Source organism: Hypanus sabinus, chromosome 3 (genome assembly GCF_030144855.1).
Source record: "Hypanus sabinus isolate sHypSab1 chromosome 3, sHypSab1.hap1, whole genome shotgun sequence".
Classification (NCBI taxonomy): domain Eukaryota; kingdom Metazoa; phylum Chordata; class Chondrichthyes; order Myliobatiformes; family Dasyatidae; genus Hypanus; species Hypanus sabinus.
The window spans coordinates 41,993,210-42,013,028 of NC_082708.1; the positions used below are offsets into that span (position 1 = coordinate 41,993,210).

The 19,819-nt window shown below is 39.9% G+C and overlaps 1 protein-coding gene across 4 annotated transcripts in view; it reads right to left on the reverse strand.

The window, feature by feature from the left end:
* Nucleotides 1-19,819, reverse strand: part of wasf3b (WASP family member 3b) — a 109,326-nt gene that overhangs the window by 85,246 nt on the left and 4,261 nt on the right. The window contains exon 1 of one of the 4 annotated variants that reach the window (XM_059964152.1): nt 8,239-8,250. The exons of the other annotated variants lie outside the window; for them this stretch is intronic. The gene's annotated coding sequence lies outside the window, so the exon portion shown is untranslated. Of the gene's footprint in view, nt 1-8,238; nt 8,251-19,819 lie in introns of those variants that run through there. 4 annotated transcript variants of the gene reach the window in all.

The following is a 19,819-nucleotide window of genomic DNA, read 5'->3' on the forward strand; positions in this document are numbered from 1 at the left end:
TGCCAAAAGGTTTTGCCCAAAACATCAACTGTACTCTTTTCCATAGATGCTGCCTGAGTTCCTCCAGCATTTTGCAGGTGTTGCTCGGATTTTCAGCATCTGCAGGTTTTCTCCTGTTTGTGGAAGGATAATTATATGTCATATGGGTTTTGCGGTAGGACTGCTGATTAACTACATTGTAATGTATGGAGTATATAATGTCTCTTTATTAAGCAGGCTCCTTATGAAAAATACCTTTTAAGAACCCATTATAGCTTGAGCAATTGATGCTTCCCTCTTTCACATTTATGTGTAAAAAGGGCAGTAAGTGTTCTGCTTAGACCTCCATTAGCTATCTTCCTTATCTTGTTCCTGCTGTTCTTCAGTCTGACCTCATGACCTCAGGCTCCTTTGGAACTACCAGATACAGCATATAGCAAACAAAAATTAGATCATTGCATCTGGAAGGTATGTTCTGCAGGTGTCCCCAGACCAATGAATTTTGCTGAATCTTGCTGACCAGGAGCTTGTTTTTGCAACCAAGTGCAGGCAAGATGGCAGCATGTGAAGGCAGCTACCTCCCACTAATGCTGTGCAAGCAAATCCCTCTTATCTTTCTCTTTATGTTTCTACACTCTTCCTGTTGGCAGTATCACATGCAAATTGTCAGTTTCCACTTGTATAGTGACCACCCAAAATATATATTATCTCTGTCTTTCCCTCTCTCCTTTTGTCTCTTATCAATACCCACATCAATATCTATCCTCACTAAGTCAGATAGCTTGTTGAGCATTTAAGCTTTTGTAGAAAACAATAAATTAAAGCATTTGTCCTCATCCCTTATCACAATTCCACACATTCCCATTGATTGTTCACTTCAGTTTCTCCCATGGATAATGCCAAATTGTCCTCAAGCTGAACCTTCCAGATTCTCAAGCGAGCTGATAAAACTACATACACTCTAGGTCAAGGAACATTCACTGCTATCGTTGTAGCATTATTAACTGCGAAAACAATGGTCAGTGAAAGGCCAGATACTCTATCAAATCTGTGCCATACATAGCTATGCAATTATGACCTGATACTTCCTGAATATCTCTTCATTCCTCCTCTTGACAATGCTGCAAATAATTGGTAGAGGCAAAACGTTGAATGGAAATAGTATTTCTGTATCAACAGAGAATGGAAACTTCTGTATCAATTTCCTCATATGATCAATACTAATCTAGATATTTATATTGATCCTGTACATGTTATTAGTTAATCCATATTATTAGCATAAAACTTTGAACTTCAAATAATTCTTTATATGTCTTTTCGCTGATGTCACCTTGCTGTTCTGATTCAGCATTTATTTACTACTGAGGTGACACTGCTACAACTAGATATTTTCATACATTCAAGCCCATAAAGGTCAAAGCAGTTGCCAGCAAGGGAGAAATACAGCGCTAGTTTATTGATATAATGCAGTGCAATATGCTCTTGAAATCATTGTGTTAGGAAGAACTCAACAGTTATGAAGAGCAAGACTGTTAAGTTAACATTCATAGTATTTATTAGGTGAATTTATTAAATTATTTGATTCTTAATCATCACAAAGTTCAGGAAGTTTCATCAATACTTGGAACATGATAAAGACAGTGCATGATGAAATTCCCACAAAAACGACTTCAGTTCATCACCAGAAATTGTAGACTATTTGCATGCCACCATTTACCAGAAAGATGACAGCATGCTCAGATGCAGCGGCCTCTACGTGGCTAACCAAAGATGTGATTGTCTTTTTTACATGTTCTTTTTATGATCGCAAGATTACGAACATCAAGTACCCCATCAGCAAGTTGCTCGTTGGCAAAGGAGCTGGACTTGATATGGACTGTGTTGCTGCCTGCTAAAAAGATGTATCAGAGTCAGTGCATGAAGACAGTGTGCAGTCTAATAGCCAGTGATTGTCTTAGTCATTTTTCTTGTGATAGTAAGATCCTGTTGGACATTGGTAACGTGGAATACTGCAAGCCTGGTTCACTGGTTTTTTAGTGGGACTGACAGCGGGGAGAGCTACGTGGCCTCGATTATAGCGTGGACAAGGCCTCATGCCGCAGCGTCACCTGTTGCAGCCACCCAGGAGAGGTGACCCCAAGGCAGAGCAGCATGGCATCCACGCTGCATCAGTGCTGCTCTCCAGTACTCACTTGGTGAAAGACAAGCTGGATTGCGTTTGGCTGCAGACTACTACAGGATTGTTCTTGCTGATGCCTATAGACAGGGACATGGGCTATATTATATTTTTTGTGTGACGGCATGTTTACTGCTATCTTATATGTGCTACAGTGCATGTGCTTTTCATTGGGTATGACTGTTGGTGCGGTGTTTTGCACCTTGGCACTGGAGAGACACCGTTTCTTTTGGCTGTACTCATGAGTTCTCATTTATGTTGGAATGACAATTAAATTTGAAGTTCAACTTGAACAAGTGTTTATCTGCTACAAAGTACAAACAATAATGGGGCACAATAACAGGAAGTCAGCTGGAATTTTGAACTTAAAATAGTAGCTTGTTAAAAATAACTCAAACATAAAAATATCATAATTTAGAACCATTGTTTATTCAATGCTAACGTAATATAAAATAAGTTAATATGTGATTATAGTCCTCAAGATTTAGCCAGATTAACACTGCAGAAATATTCATTTTAGTTTATTCCGTGACCGTTATACAGAAGTTTTGTCTCCTTTACAGAAAGATAAAAACTGGCCATTTATCTTAACTGCACCAATAACAATACATATAAATCTGGTTAAAAAAGGCAATAGATTGTATTCCACACATTTTGTATTGTGTAAATTAACTTACTAAAATGCTTGCAATCACTCAAATGTTATCTCAAAAGAAATCATTGAATTGCTGCTGGTTATGTGGAATCGCTAAACTTACACACTCACTCAGTTACTGCCAAATTAAAAGCACCATTAAAAGAAACAATTCTAATAAAAAGATTGATAAAGAAAGAAAAGAAATAATTCCTTTCCTAAACACAAGGTAAATCAAGTTTTACAGTTTGCACTGTGTACATGACTTTGGTTGCCAATAGATCAGCCTAGTCAAAGGATAAGTTAATTTCCTCTTACAGAAATCTGTAATAAGATTTATAATTTGTAATTTGATTTTACCAAGAATGCCATTCATTTAGCTTTTATGTCATAAATGTAATTTCTGACAAAGGTGAATATTTCACAAGATCAGTTTAAAGATTCATCTAATTCTTAAGCTCAGGAGAGGTTACGCCATTGCTGGGGAATGGCATATTTTCTATTAAATCATAATAAAGCTCACCTGGTCTGAGATATCATGCTATAACCTCAAATGAATTTACTTATTCAATTTCCTATATCAGTCCTCATACATATAAACATAATTATATCTCATACCTACAGTATATAAAACCAATGTTTAGACTGGAACTTTGAAAAATATGAATACCAATTTATTAAATACAATGCAGCATGGCTAATAGAGAGCTCAACTGCACTTCATACCCATGTAAAAGTTATGTATTTCTGTTTTGGTGTAAATTGGCATACATTACAAACTAAAGTTCAAAGTTCAAAGTAAATTTATTACCAAAACACATATACGTCACCATATACAACCCACAGAATAATTTTCTTGTGGGCCGTAAATTTAAGAAACAAAATAGAATCGATGCTAGACTGCACCCAACAGGACAGACAAGTCATCAGTGTGCAAAAGACAACAAACTGTGCAAATACAACAGAAGAAATAAAAATATTAATAATAAATAAATAAGCAATAATTAGAAAACATGAGATGGAAAATCCTTGAAAGTGCATCCGTAGTTTTTGGCAGCAGTTCAGTGTTGTGGCAAGTGAAGTTACCCCTCTAGATCAAGAGCCTGATTGTTGAGGGGTAATAACTGTTCCTGAGCCTGGTGATGAGGGTCCTGAGGCTCCTATACCTCCTTCCTGATGGCAGCAGTGAGAAGAGAGATGGCCAGGGTAGTGGAGGCCCTTAATGCTATGTGCTGTTTTCCTGCGACAGCACTCTGTGCAAATGTGTTCAATGGTGGGAAGGACTTTACCCATGATGAACTTGGCTGTATCCACTACATTTTGTAGGATTTTCTGTTCAAGAGCATTGGTGTTTCCATACCAGGCTGTAATGCAACCAGTCAATATACTCTACAACACCCATAGAATAAAAACAGGCCGGACAGCACCTATGGGAGGAGGTAGTGGCGACGTTTCGGGTCAAATTTGTCTGCAGACATTCACAGCCTCCAGAGAAGCAGAATATCACGTTATACAGTAATTTTCATAGATTCTTCAAGGTGATTCAAAAAAAATTATCACCTAAAAAACCACCACCTCTGCCTGTGCAGAGTGGCTGCTGCCACAGACCAAAATGAAATTTCCATTATTCAAACTGCAATCTTATAAACTCAGAAATATTAAATTCAGATCATTTCTGTGTCACTTGCACCTTGAAATTATCACTGAGATGCAATTCTTCTTTAAGATTTAAGAATGGCCAATGTTCACACAGCTGCATAACATGAAGACTACAGTATATTTATCATGCTGTTTCTTCAAATTACCAGGAGCACATTATAATACAATGCAAGAAAGATCAAGCAAGACTAGTTTCTGACAGATAATTTCATTCAATACAATTCAATAATAATATTCAAGAGTGGACGATGAATAGTATCAAGATTTCATAAAATATTTTGAATAAAAAGTTTACAAAAATCTATTTTGTTTATTAATATAAATGATTGGCTATCTAATAAAAACAAAGGGGAGGAGTACACCCTTTGAGTCTGTCCCATCCTAAGAAATGGAAAGCTCTCTTAACACTGCTCCATTCAAATTACATTCCAACTTGCTGCTTTATTGCTTCACATTTCTTAGAAATTCATAACTCTAAGATCAAAGAAAATTTCCCTGTTTTGATTAAAAAGCCCTCTAATACTAAATTATCCCAACATAGGCAAATGATCTCTTAGCATCATCCTCCTAATCCTTCACAAAATGTAATGAGTCTCACTGATGGTACCTCTCGTTACCCTAAATTCCAGTGAGTTTATGCCAATTCTATTCAGATTCACCTGAACTATCCCAGTAATCAGTTTGATGAATCTATCTATTTTACTTCAGTAAGTTTAAACTATATGTTCCCACAGATTTGGTTTCAATAAAGTCCTGTAAGATTCATCCTTACTCTTCTACTCCAACCACTTTTCACTAATGATTAACACACCATTAAGCCTTCTGAATTGCTCAAAATCTGCAGTTTATCTTTCTATAACTGATATATCAGCACAAACAGATCTCTCCATACACCAATTTTGTGAGATTCGCACTGTAAAAAATTGTTTGCCTCATTTGGACACACCCAATAGATTGAGATAAATGAGCACAGCAGCAGGTGCACATATTTAGAAGTGATAATGTGCCACCTGGTTCTTCTTTCAGGGTCAGAGGAGGGGGATGGGAAGGAGGAGGTGGGGGGGGGGCAGGTGGTGGTGAGAATGGGTGTATGGTGGACTTGAAGGAAGGAGAAATGGGAACAGAAGAGTGCTTCAGGGAACTCAAGTGTGTGCAGTCATTAGTGGTGAAAGGTGAATCAAACTGCAATTAGGATTACAGAGAGTATGATGCATTCCATGGGCCTCTGACAAAGTTTTCAAATCAATGGTACCAGGATGACTCACGTCAGGAAGTACATGGTCAATTTCCAAAATAAGACCACCAAAAGAAAGAAAAAAAGATTTTTTGTTGTATCGTACTTAAAACAAAAACATTATGCAAATAAATTTCCATACAGGTCTACTGATCCGGCCTTCTGACATATTTTGTCATGTTATTACTACATTTGACACCTTGTTTCTACATAGATTATTTAGTTAGTACTTACCTTCGCTTCAGTATTTCCCATGAGCTTTCACTAGAAAGCCTAGTATTGCACTAGCTTTTAACACAAGTGATTAAATTGATTTCAAGCAGCTGAGACTTCTTTATCGATTCTTGTGGGAGCCAAGAAACAGCCAGGCAATGTGAAAACAATCCTTTAATTCTCTCTATCTGTTTTCTGTCCTTGAAACAAACCCCTAATCGTACAGATGTAAACTGACTAATTCCATAAACCCATAATTTGCATAGCTCTCCGGACTACTTCGTCAAAAGACTTAGGAGGAAGCAAAAGGCAAGGGCAGGTGTGCCTGAGCCCACCAGTCCATGCGACAAGCAAACACATGCATGAATGAGTAGGTAAATGTGCTCATGTCTGTGCAACAGAGACCAGTCTATTAGCTCTCAGACTATAGGGTAAAGACTTCACACAGTCAAATTTGTCTGAAAGACACTGAACATTAAAATACAGTGGATTCCAGTTGATTGGACCATCGGTTAATCAGGGCAGCTTCTTATTTGGCAAGGAAAAAAATATCAAGAAAACAGCCAGGATTCAGATTCAGATCCCTTAGCTTATTTGGGAAACTATGCCGCCTAATTGGAGCAGGTGACTACTGCCAAATATTTTCTAACTAGTGTGGTTCGCATGCATATCACATGGCCATTGGACATGCTTAGAGCGAACAATTTTTAAATAGTGACATGTGTGTTTATGTTTAAAAAGCAATGACTATTGTCACTGATAGTGATGATTAATAAACAGCAAGACAACTTAGAACTATTTTGCTCACTGCAGCTTCAAGCTTTCAGGCTTGGAGTTGCCAGAAATAGCTGGGAGTGAAAATTAAACAATTTCACTACTTCAGCAAGTTAGGAACTATGAAGAATTTTAAAAGCTATCGACAACCATCTTCAATGTTACAATTAAAATGAAGACTTGGAGAATGCAATAGTCAAAAGCACTGTTTGGAGGTAGTCCACTATCTGCACCTGATGTCTGTGCTGATTTTGTTCATTTACAGTCAATCAAAAGAACATGTCAATGTAAACTGAATGAATTCTTCCATTGATAACTATTAGGAACTAATATTAAGTTTTATAGTACTGTAATAATTTTAGTAGAGTTCTAATTTATTCTGGATTTCATTTAAATACATAATTTATTACTTGGATAAATTGTAGTTTGTCGTTTTTATACCTTTTTTTTAACTATTTCCAAGAAACTTTGGCTAACTGAGGCAGCCGTTTAATTGGGCCAAATTGTACTGGTCTTGATGTATCCCAGTGAACTGGAATCCACGGTATATCATAAATTAGGATCTCCCACTTTTCAATATAAAGTGTGGTGTGTGGAACATCAGGAACCTCATAACAACCTCTACACACTCACAATCCTTTTAGCATCTAGAGGGTTGGCTTAAAAGTTCTTAGGAGTGACCATTACCAATGGCCTGTCCTGTCCGACCATGTAGATGTCACAGCCAAGAAAGCTCACCAGCACCTCTAAATCCTCGGGCAACTAAAGAAATTTGGCTTGCCCCCTTTACTTACTTACTGCCAATTACGCCACTAGCGTTTGGGGCAGCAATGAAGGTCCTCCATCTCTTGCAGTGTTCAGGGTTTGCTTCATCATATCAGTAGCTTCTGCTCATGCAAGTCCCCAGTGAAGACGTCGGAATACTGTCGCATTCAGATGCAGAAGAATTCTTCATTGCTGTTTCTGTAACAATTTTGCTTTTCTAGTCAAAATTGTTAATCCTGAGTGGAACCCCACTAACTGGAGGACCTTAGTCTGTCCTCTACCCTTTGACTTGTTGGTATGGGTAACCTTACCAAGAGCCAAAGCATAAAGCTGTGACTCCAGCCAACATAGCACTCCGGGTCATTGAGGCAGACAAGTCTCGAAACCATGAAAAGGCTGTGACCCTCTTGAAGGATGTCCCCTTTAACCCTTAACAAATGTTGTCAATGTACCATGGAAAGCATCCTTTCTGGATGCATCACTATGGCAACTGCTCTGTCTGTGACCACAAGAAACTGCAGAGCGTATGGACACACTGTACGGCACAACAAATCATGGAAACCTGTGGACTCTGTCTACACTTCTCGTTGCCTCAGTAAAGCAGCTAACTAATCAAAGACCCACTCACACTGGTCATTCTCTCTTCTGTCCCCTCCCAACAGGCAGTTGATACAGAAGCCTGAAGGAACATATCATTAGGCTTAAGGACAATTTCTTTCCCATTGTGATAAAACTATCGAACAGTCCCCAGTATGATAAAGTGGACTCTCACCCTCACAATTTACCTCGCACTTTACAGCTTACCTGCATCGCACTCTCTTTAACTGTAACATTTTAGTCTGCACTCAGTTACTGATTTACTTTGTAATGCCTCAATGCACTATTACAATGAACCCTGCATGGACATTATGCAAGTCTTCAGTACATTGCTTCAGCAGTATGAGGAACCCAACTGCTTCAATCCGGTTGCAATCATACCAGTGTCCAGGAAGAATCTGGTAACCTGCTTCAGTGACTATTGTCCAGTAGCACTTAAAAGACCTTTGAAAGGTTGGTCATGAAACATACCAACTCCTGCTTGAGGACTGACTTGGATCCGTTCCAATTTCCCTACTGTCATATCAGGTCAACAACAGATGCCATTTCATTGGCTCTTCATTCAGCCCTGGAGCATCTGGACAGTGAAGATGTCCACATCAGGATTCTCTTTATCGGCATTCAATTCTATCATCCCCTCAAAACTACTCAAAAAACTCCAAGACCTAAGCTTCGCTACCTCTTTGTACAACTGGATCCTTGATTTCCCAGTCAGTTTTACTACTTCAGCAAGTTATGGTAACAATATCTCCTCCACAATCAACATCAGCACAGGTGCACCAGAAATCTGTGTGCTTAGCCTCTGCTCTTGCTCTACCTACTTAATTCTTGTGACTGTGAGTCTAAGCACAGCTCCAATGCCATATTTAAGTTTGCTGATGACACCACTATTGTTGGCTGAATCAAAGATGGTGATGAATCAGCATATAGGAAGGAGACTGAAAATCTGGCTGAATGGTGCCACAACAACAATCTCTCACTCAATGTCAGCAACACCAAAGTGCTCATAATCGACTACAGGAAAAGGAAACCAGAGGTTCACGTGCCCGTACTTTTCAAGGGATCGGAGGTGGAGTGGGTCAGTCATTTTAAGTTCCTTGGCATTATCATTTCAGAGGATCTGCCCTGGGGCCAGCATGCAAGTGCCATTACACAGAAGGCATTGCACAGCCTCTACTTCCATAGGAGTTTGCGAAGGTTCAGCATGTTATCTAAAATCCTGACTGGTTGCATCACAGCCCAGTATGGAAACACCAATGCCCATGAACAGAAAAGCTGACATAAAGTAGTGGATACCGCCAAGTCCATCACGGGCAAAGCCCTCCCCACCAGTGAGCACATCTACAAGGAAGCATCAAGGACCCCTACCGTCTAGCCCATGCTCTCTTCTCGACGTTGCCATTGGGAAGGAGGTGCAGGAGCATTAGGTCCCACACCACCAGGTTCAGGAACAGTTATTAACCTTCAATCATCAGGCTCCTGAACCAGCATGGATAATTTCAGTCACTTTAACACTGAGTTGGTTCCACACTCTACAAAGTTACTTTCAGGGACTCCACAACTCATGTTCTCAATGCTATTTATTATTTATTTTTCTTTTTTTTTTGTATTTGCACAGTTTGCCTTCTTTTGCTCATTGGTTGTTTGTCTGTCTTTGTGTGTGGTTTTTAATTGATTCTATTATGTTTCTTTGTTCCTACTGAGAATGCTTGCAAGAAAATGAATCTCAAGGTAGTATATAGTGACATATACATACTTTGCTAATAATACTTTGATAACTTTGAACATGTGAGAAAAATAAATACAATGATGGATCTGAATGTAGCACAGCTAACAAACTCAAAGCAGGAATGCTTGCAGAATGACACTGTAATCCTGGGAGAGATATAATGGTTAGAAAACGGCCAGCTCAAAGATTAAGACAATGGTACACCTTCTTCTGGAAGGGGGAACTAGAAAAGGAACACCACTCCAATGCAGTGGCTTTTATTGTGAAAACTGAGTCAATTTGCCATTTATGCAATTCCATCCCACCCCTTCCCCAAACAAAACTCAACTTTAGTCCATTCGAACGTGGAATGATCTAGTCAACAGTGCATATACCTGAACCACGGAAGCTAGGAAAAAACCCAAGGTGGACCTTATTTTTTTAATTTCAAGGTACATTTATTATGGAAGCAGGTGTACTATATACAGCCTTGAAATTCGTCATCTTACAGACAGCCTCAAAAACAAAGAAACCTAATAGAACCCATTAAAAATAGCTGTTAAACACCCAACATACGAACAAATTGTGTAAACAATAAAAACAACACTAGAACTAAAGATCACAAAAGTTGGTCTACAGTCAGTTCATTGCTGCAGCCAGTCCAGGAGACTGTTAGTTGGAGGGCACAGCCTCAGTTCAACACAGAGATGAGTACAACCTCGCACAGCAGTGAGCTGAAGACCGGCCTATCCGTCACCTCCAGCCCCAACACCTGACCCTTTTCAATCTGGCTCAGTGCTTAAATTGGCCACACACTGACCCATTCCTCGTTCTTGGGCCCGGGCCCTGTCACTTCAATTCTGCCCCAAGTCCACTCCAGCAATGGCCAAACATTGGATCGTTCCTTGCTCTTGGGTGCGGGGCCCACCACCTCGATTCACCCTGTACCTGACCTTTTCAATCTAGCCCAGTGCTTAAATTAGCCATAAATTGGCTAGTAACCTCGCTCTAAAGCCTAGCCCTGGCGCTTTGATGTGGCCGCAAGTCCAGTAATGGTGAAACGTCGGCTCATTTCAATCTTGAGAAAACCACTTCCAAGACCGCATCCTAGAGCAGGGGTTTCCAACCTAGAGTACACAGACCCCTCAGTTAATAGCAAGGCTCCATGGCATAAAAAAAAGTTGAGAACCCCTGTCCTAGAGCAAAACAGAATGATCTTCCTCGGCAAGTAAAAGTATTATCCAGTGGAATCCTTCCCTTTATGAAATGCTTGTACATGACTTTGCTATAGCCAACACGCTAATTATGTAAGAGCTACAAACATAACAACCTGTCCAAGACTACCTGATATCTGCTCAGTTATTTCTATTAATTTGTCCCAAAAGAAATAATGGCAACAGAGATACTGCCACAAGAAAATCAACGTAGAAGGTCATGCGAAATTCAGAATTTCAGTGTCTCTAGCAACCTGATGACTCTCAACCAAAGAAGCCAGTGCCCACAATGCCTGAACTGCCCTGAAGTTTACCATACTCTACCATGGTGCCGTGGGCATCACGTTAGCGGAATGGTTAGTGCGACACTATTACAGCTCGGGATGTTCTGGAATTCGGAGTTCAATCCCAGCACCATTCTGTAAGGAGTCTGATTGTCCTCTCTGTGGAATGTGTGGGTTTTCCCTGGGTGCTCCAGCTTCCTCCCACAGTCCAAAGATGTACCAGGTAGGTTAACTGGTCATTGTAAGTAGTCCTGTGATGAGGTTAGGGTAAATCAAGTTTATCAAAGGTCGCTGGGGCAGCATGGCTTGAAGGGCTGACTCTGTGCTATATTTCCTGCCTGTATTCAGACTTTTGATCTCATTACAAGAAAAACACAGAGACTGATTTGATGAGAATGACTAAGAGACCTAGAAGCCAACAGTTTACATGCCACCAGACCCCTAAAATGTGCGCGTGACTCCAAGCTCCTTGCAATGTCTCCCTGAAGAAAAGATAATCTTTACCAATTTATGGATAGTTTGTCACCAAATAAAACAAGAAAATTCAGGAAAGCATAGAGAACTGAGTTTTTTCATCAAGAGGCTATGGTAGTCCTGCACAGATGGAGCATGCCACCTCCCATATTTCTCATTCATTCCCCTTACCAATCACCTTCTGTCCTAACAGCAGCAGAGTTAAGCCTCATATGCACAAGATAACACATGGAAATGGAGAGGTGGCGAGTCATCTCCAAATGCAATCAACTGCAAAGCAGTACTGTTGTTAAATGACCAAAAGTTAGATATCTTATCAATAAGTTCTGGCAGAACAATTAAAACCTTAAGCCTTGAAATTTAATCAATGTATGCATCTTTCCCATGCAAATATTATATAAAAGCAATTTTATTTTGCAATCATTTTCCAGCAAAAGCATTTGTGATGGGAAAAGGATCCAAATCTGTGTGCATAATTTATCTGCACACAAATAATACTGTCCCAGCATTGGTGGCACAACAGTGACAGATCAAACATAATTTCTAGTCAAAATTTCTTTAAAATCTAAACAGGTCAGGCAGCATATTTGAATAGGAACAAAGAGTCAATCCAAGATCCTTCATCAGAACTGGAAAAGAAGGGGGAAGAAATTAAGGGGAGTGTCTCGGTCCAAAATGTCAAGTCTTTATTCCTTTCCATAGATGCTGCCTGACTTACTGAGTTCCTCCAACGTTTTGTGCCTGTTGCTCTGAATTTCCAACCTCTACAGGATCTCTTATGTTCATTTAAAATCTACCTTTTCTCACCTTTCTTGCAAATATGTTAATGCCACAGTGCACACGCCTACCCCATTTCTTAATCTAGAAATTAGGATCCAATTTCTGTTTTAGGGCTCCAATGGGAATAATAAGATAGCCCAGCTGGAACAGTCAGGCATTTTCAACCATGTAGTGAAAAGCTCTTGTAAAAGCAGCACTTAGCGGAAGAGCTAATAACAAATTCGTAAATCCACTAGGCTCACTTTAATGAAATTTATTTCCTGATATCAGCAAGAGAACTATTCTAGATCTTTTAATATCCTAATTACAGTTTAAACTAAACTAAAGATTAAAACTTTCTCCTAAAAACTTGTTCTGGGTATGTGGTACTTATGTCCAGAACTACGACTGTGAATAAACTTCAATACCCAAGTCACAGTGTACAGTGGTGCTCATGTTTGTAGCTCTGATATTAGTACTCCCCAAGTGAGAATCAGTCATCTATACTATTTCACATTCTGCTACACTAATTAGAGGACAAAGTAAAGAATGTTTTTTTTTAAATTTAAAAAAATAGAACTTTTGATTAGTAGCAAAGCTTTATAAATTTCAAAGTGTAAGCTTAGGGAGAACAATGGAGAAATAAAGGAGTTACAGGCTAGAACAAGAGATTGTGTAATATTTCCATCTATTTTGAAAATAATAGAATTTAAAGATATTAATTATCCATCTATGTTTTAGCAGCAGGTGGAAAAATAATTGTTAATTCCTTAACACTGGGAAAGGGATTCTATTTTAATGAACACAGAGCCAAATGTACACTAGTGATAATACCACAGAGGGTGTGCTAATTTCATTTAGTTATTTTCTTAAATTGAGTGATTTAAGCAAACAAAGCCTTTGAGTGATATAGATAAAATGAGGCCATGGTAAGCTTTGAAGCATCTGGGCATTTAGCATGGAATGGAAATGGGAAATGGGGTGACTGAACTGGATAGAAAGTTACATGAATACCTGTCTGGCTCCCAGGACCTCCCTCTTTCTCTCCCCTTTTATAATAACACAATAGAAACCAAAATCTATTTCAGTGCAGAGTGATCAAAATGGTCATAGATTTGCTAAACTGTAGTGATTAGGGTTGTGCTAGATGATTCAAGAACTAAATGATTGAAGGGCTTTTTTTTAAAGCTGTTCTGGAAAGTGGTGGCATGGGACTTCAGAATCATATACCTCCTGCCCAATGGTAGCTGTGAGAAGACAGCATGGCTCAAATGGTGGAGATCTCTGATAGATGTTGCCTTCATGAGGCAGTATGTCATGTAAATACTCTTGATGGTGGAGAGGGTTATACCTCCGATGTATTGGGCTGAGTAGACTACCTTCAGCAGCTTATATTTTTGCACTTTCAAATTGCTGTATTAGGCCATAAAGCAACCAGTCAGAATACTTTCAACAGCCTGGAATGTTCAGTGACAAGCTGAACTTCCTTAACCCCCTAAGAAAGTGAAGTTGCTGGCATATCTTCCTTGTGATTACATCTACGAGCTGGACTCAGGATAGGTCATGTGTAATGTCAACATCCAGGAATGCTTTTCAGTTCTGACAGCAAGAAGTTGTGGCGGTACCACTCAACCAAGTACCCTAGATGTTAATCAGGAAAAGGTGGAAGGCAGGGTAAGATGAGGGAACACATACCAGGCCTCATAGAGGGATCAGAAGTGGAGAGAGTGAGCAATTTCAAAATTTTAAGTTCCAGGGTGTCAATATCCGAGTAGTAAACACAAAGTGCACTGCAGATGCTGTGGTCAAATCAACACGTACAAACAAGCTTGTTTCAATGGATGCTGCCTGACCTGCTGAGTTCCTCCAGCTTGTTTGTACGTGTCAATATCTAGTCCCAACATATTGATGCAGCTATAAAGAAGGTAACATAGCAGTTATATCTTATCAGGAGTTTGAGGAGATTTGGTTTGTCACCTAAAACACTCGAAAAATTCTAAAGAGGTGCATCCTGACAGGCTGCATCACTGTCTGGTATGGAGGTGGTGGGGGGACTGCTACTGCACTGGACAGAAAGCAGCTACAGAAACTTGTAAAATTAGTCTGCTCCATCATGGGTACTAGTTCTGTAGTATCTAAAACATCTTCAAGGAGTGGTTCCTCAGAAAAGTAGCAGCCATTATTAAGGAACCCCATCACCCAGGACATGCCCTCTTCTCATTGTTACCATCAGGGAGGAGGTACAGAAGCCTGAAGGCACATATCCAGCAATTCAGGAACAGCTTCGTCCCCTCTGCCATCCAATTTCTAAATGGACATTGAACCGATGAACATCATCTCACTCTATTATTATTTTTGTTTTTGCTCTATTTTTAATTTAACTTTTTAATATACATACACTCACTGCAATTCGTTTTTTCCTATATTTATCATGTATTGCATTGTAGTGCTGCCTTAAGTTAACAAATTTCATGACATATTCTTAAACCAGATTCTGATTCTGACTCTAACCAAATAGGCTACCTGGCAAAGAGTCAGGGAGTTGCAGTAGAAGGGAACTTTGTAGTGTTCCTTTAAGTGTGTGTTGTCTGCCTTTCTATCCTTGATAAGTTCACCACTGTAGGACGGGACAAATGGTGTTTGGAGAATAGAGAGCCTGTTCATTACAGGGAGCTGCTGAGCCTGCTAAACTCTTTCCACATCTTCTGATAAGCAGACTAACATCTCATGAAATGAGGTCCTGATTACATACATTTGGTTGCACTCTGCAGAACATATAGTTCACATGCACAACATTAGATCCCCGAAAAAGACAATTTATTCCACCCTTTTCTGTGGAAAGAAACAGAAGACAAAAGGAAATGATTCAAGAATATCCTCAAAGTCTCCTTGGAAAATGCATCCACCCCATAGAATCCTCCGAAATCCTGGTATATAACTGCCTATATAAAAGGACGAGCACATGGAATGGCACTGGGAGTGAGAACTCATGCATAATGAGCACACAGAAGTCCTGCATAAATAGTAAAATGAATGCATCACACAACAAACTACCCATCTGTCTGCCCTGTCAGCCAGCTCCTACCTCATCTGCTGAATCCATATTGGGCTCATCAGTAACCTCAGATCACACAAAACCAAAATCAAGTCATCATGAATCCTGAGAGACTGACAAAGAAAAAGAAATACATTTGAATTTAGGTATCTGATTCCAATATTCTTGGCTTTTCACTGAGACTTCCATACTGTAAAAGGGCTGGATGGGATACAGTTTGTCAAATGTGTTCAGGAAAGTTGAGGTCCCAAGTAGAGAGTGTGATTCTGCATCTCCTATTAGGGAATGAGACAGGGCAGGTGATCTGGATCTAATGATCATTATACCAAGAGATTCAAGCTCATTATGGGGAAGGATAGATCTAATCCTCGGGTTCAGATTCTAAATTGGAGAAAGGCTAATTTTCATGGTGTCAGAAAGGATCTGGCAAGTATGGATTGGGACAGGTTGTTTTGTTGATTGGGAAAGGTGTGCTTGGTAAGTGGCAGGCCTTCAAAAGTATTGAGGGTTTAGAGTTTGATGTTTGTGTTAGGAAAAGAAGGCAGGGCAAGGAAAGCTTGGTTTTTGAGAGATATTGAGGTCCTGGTTAAGATGAAAGAACTGCATGTAGTTTACACAGTAAGAAAAAATAAGGTACTTGAGTACGGTAGTAATAAGAAATGCAAGAGAACACAAAGAGGGAAATCAGGAGGGGTAAAAGAAAGCACGAGGTTGTTCTAGCAGACAAAGTAAAGGAGAATCTCAAGGACTTCTAAAGATATATTAAGAGCAAAATGATAGCAAGGGAGAAAATTGGTCCGCTTGAAGATCAACATGGTCATCTATGTGTGGAGCTGAAAGAGATGGATTGGATCTTAAATTGATTTTTTTTTTTTGCATTTTATTTACTCAGTAGATGAACACAGTCTATAGAATTGAGGCAAAGCAACAGTGAGATCATGGACAGCACATGGATTACAGATAAAGTTCATTGCTATCTTGAGGCAAATTAGGATGGATAAATCCCCAGGGCCTGACAAAGTGTTCCCTCATATCTGGAGGCTTATGACTAGTGGTGTGTCACATGGATTGGTGCTGGGTCCACTGTTATTTGTCATCTATATCAACAATCTGGATGACAATTTGGTATCAGCAAATTTGTGGAAGACACCAAGATTGAGGGCATAGTGGGCATAGCAGAAGGATCTGGACCAGCTGGAAAAATGGGCTGAAAATGGCAGATGGAATTTAATGCAGACAAGTGTGAAGTGTTCCTCTTTGGGAGGACAAACCAGGGTAGGTCTTACATGGTGAACAATAGGGCACTGAGGAGTGGTGTAGAACTGAGGGATCTGGAAATACAGATCCATAATTCCTTGAAAGTAGCATTACAGCTAAACAGGGTCATGAAGAGAATTGTTGGCATATTGGCCTTTAAAAATTAAAGTACTGAGTACAAGAGTGGGGTGTTATGTTGAAATTGTATAAAACATTGATTGGTGAGGCCTAATTTGGAGTATTGTGTACAGTTCTAGTCACCTGCCCACAGGAAAGATATCAATAAGTGAAAGAGTGCCAGAGAAAACTTACAAGGATGTTGCCAGTTACAGGCAGAGGTTGAATAGGTTAGGACTTTATTCCTTAGTGCATAGGAGAATGAGGGGAGATTTGATAGAGATATAAAAAATTATGAGGAGTATCAACAGGGTAAATTTAAGCAGGCACTTTCCTCTGAGGTTCAGTGAGACTAGAATTAGAGATTATGGGTTAAGGGTAAAAGGTGAAATGTTTAAGTGGAACATGATGGGGAACTTCACTCAGAGAGTCATGAGAGTTTTGAATGGACAGCCAGTGGAAATGTCTATGTGCATTTGATTTCAGCATTTTAGAGAAATTTGGTGACAAGTAGCAACCTAAACACTGGGAATTTAGAAGTACCTAGTGTTCCAACTCTACTGTGGATTGTTCAGTTCTCCATTACCTATGATGTCTTTGAAGGACTTGCATTGTGCCAAATGACTTCTTGTTATTAGGCAACACGAGTGAATCTGCAGATGCTGGAAATAAATAAAAAACACAGAATGCTGGCAGAACTCAGCAGGCCAGACAGCATCTATGGGAGGAGGTAATAACGACGTCTCGGGCCGAAACCCTTCATCAGGAGTGAAGTAACATGGGATGGTCGAGGGGAGATAATAAGTGGGGGGGGGGGAATAAAGTAGAGAGCTGGAAAGTGATAGGCTGGAGGGAAATGGGCTAGGGGGAAGGTGGAGAATTATGGGAAATAAAAGAGAAAGAAAGGTAGGGCTGGGGGGGGGGGGGGAGAGATTATAGTGAGGGGGGAAAAAGAGAGAGAAAGAGAACCAGACTACAATAATAGATAGGGATGGGTGTAAGGGTGGGGGGCAGGGGTATCAAAGGACGTCTGTGAGTTGGATGTTCATGCCGGCAGGAAGGAGGCTACCTGGGCGGGAGATAAGGTATTGCTCCATCGACCACAGACCACTCCCACTCCGACATGTCTGTCCATGGCCTCCTCTACCGTCAAGATGAGGCCACACGCAGGTCAATGGAGCAATACCTTATCTCCCGCCTAGGTAGCCTCTTTCCTGCCGGCATGAACATCCAACTCACTGACCTCTGTTAATATCCCTGCCCCCCACCCTTACCCCCATCCCTATCTATTATTTTAGTCTGGTTCTCTTTCTCTCTTTTTCCCCCCTCACTATAATCTCTCCCCCCTGCCCTACCTTTCTTTCTCTTGTATTTCCAATAATTCTCCACCTTCCCCCTAGCCCATTTCCCTCCAGCCTAGCACTTCCCAGCTCTCTACTTTATCCCCCCCACTTCTTATCCCCCCCCTCAACCATCCCATGTTACTTCACTCCTGATGAAGGGTTTCAGCCCGAAACGTCGTTATTACCTCCTCCCATAGATGCTGTCTGGCCTGCTGAGTTCTGTCAGCATTCTGTGTTTTTTATTTCCTGTTAGTAGTATCGGTAGAACTAGTTCAAACTTAACTTATGAAAGCTATTATAATTAGATTGTATTCACTTGAACACAGACAATACTGCAAAGTTTGAAGATTTTGGAAAAAATTAAGAAAGATGAAAACATTTTCCTTCTGGTGATGGAGTAGAAACATGAAGTCAGAGTCTTGTCACTTGATAAGGGGAATTACACAGGCACTGAAGAAAGTATATTGTGAGCAGCTGTTTAATGGCAAATCCAAATCTGACATGGGCTGCTGTATTAGAATGATCAACATGTTCATGTGAGGATAAAAGATAAGGGCAGCAAGTTTCATGAACTTTGCACATCAACAGATATGATAAGTTTCGTTGAAAAGAAAAAAAGGAAACTGAAATCAGTAAAAGGTCCCTAGGGAATATAAAGGAAACAATAAATTAGGAGGACTAAAGGCGTCATAAAATATTATTGGCAAGTAGGATTAAGGAGAACCCCAAGACATTTTATTATATACAATAGGAGCAAAGGGATAGTTAGGGAATACATAGGTCCACTTGAGACCTATGTATAGAGCCAGAGTAACAAAGTGAAGTATTTAATGAGTACTTTACACTGGTATTCACTACAGATAAGGACATGGATATGATGGCAAGATTAGAAAAGGCATGTCGATATTAAAGAGGTGTTGAGGATCTTGGAAAAACATTCAGGTGGCTAAGCTCCAGAACTTTATGGGATCTATTCCAAGATACTGAGGAAAGCAAGCAGCCTTGGCTTCAATCTTTATATCCTCTTTACCCATGATCAAGATGGCAGCAGACTGGAGAACAGACAGTTCTGTTCCTTTGTTTAAGAAGGGCAACAGGGTCAAAGTAGGAAATAATAGGCCAGTGAGCCTTAAAACAAAGGTTTGGAAATTATTTGCTAAGATCCTTAGGGACACGATTTATTCACATTTGGATTATTAGAGGTAGCCAACATCGCTTAGTGCGATGGAGGTCTTATGTCACAAATTTGACTTGGGCTTTTTGAAGAAATGAAGAAAACAACTGATGAGGGTAGGGCAATGGATGTCATCTTCATGAAGCATTTGACAAGGTACCACACAGTAAACTCATTTGGAAGATAAAATCAGATGGGATCCACAGTGAGTTTGTAAATTGGATCCAAAGTTGTTTTGTTATAGAAGACACAGTGTTAGACACTCCATCTTCCTGCCACCTTAATAGTAATAGAGTTCCTATTGTCTTTACCTACCACCCCATAACCCTCCACACCCAACACATTATCCTTTGCAACTTACACCATCTCCAAAGGGATCCTACCACTAGACATATCTTTGCCT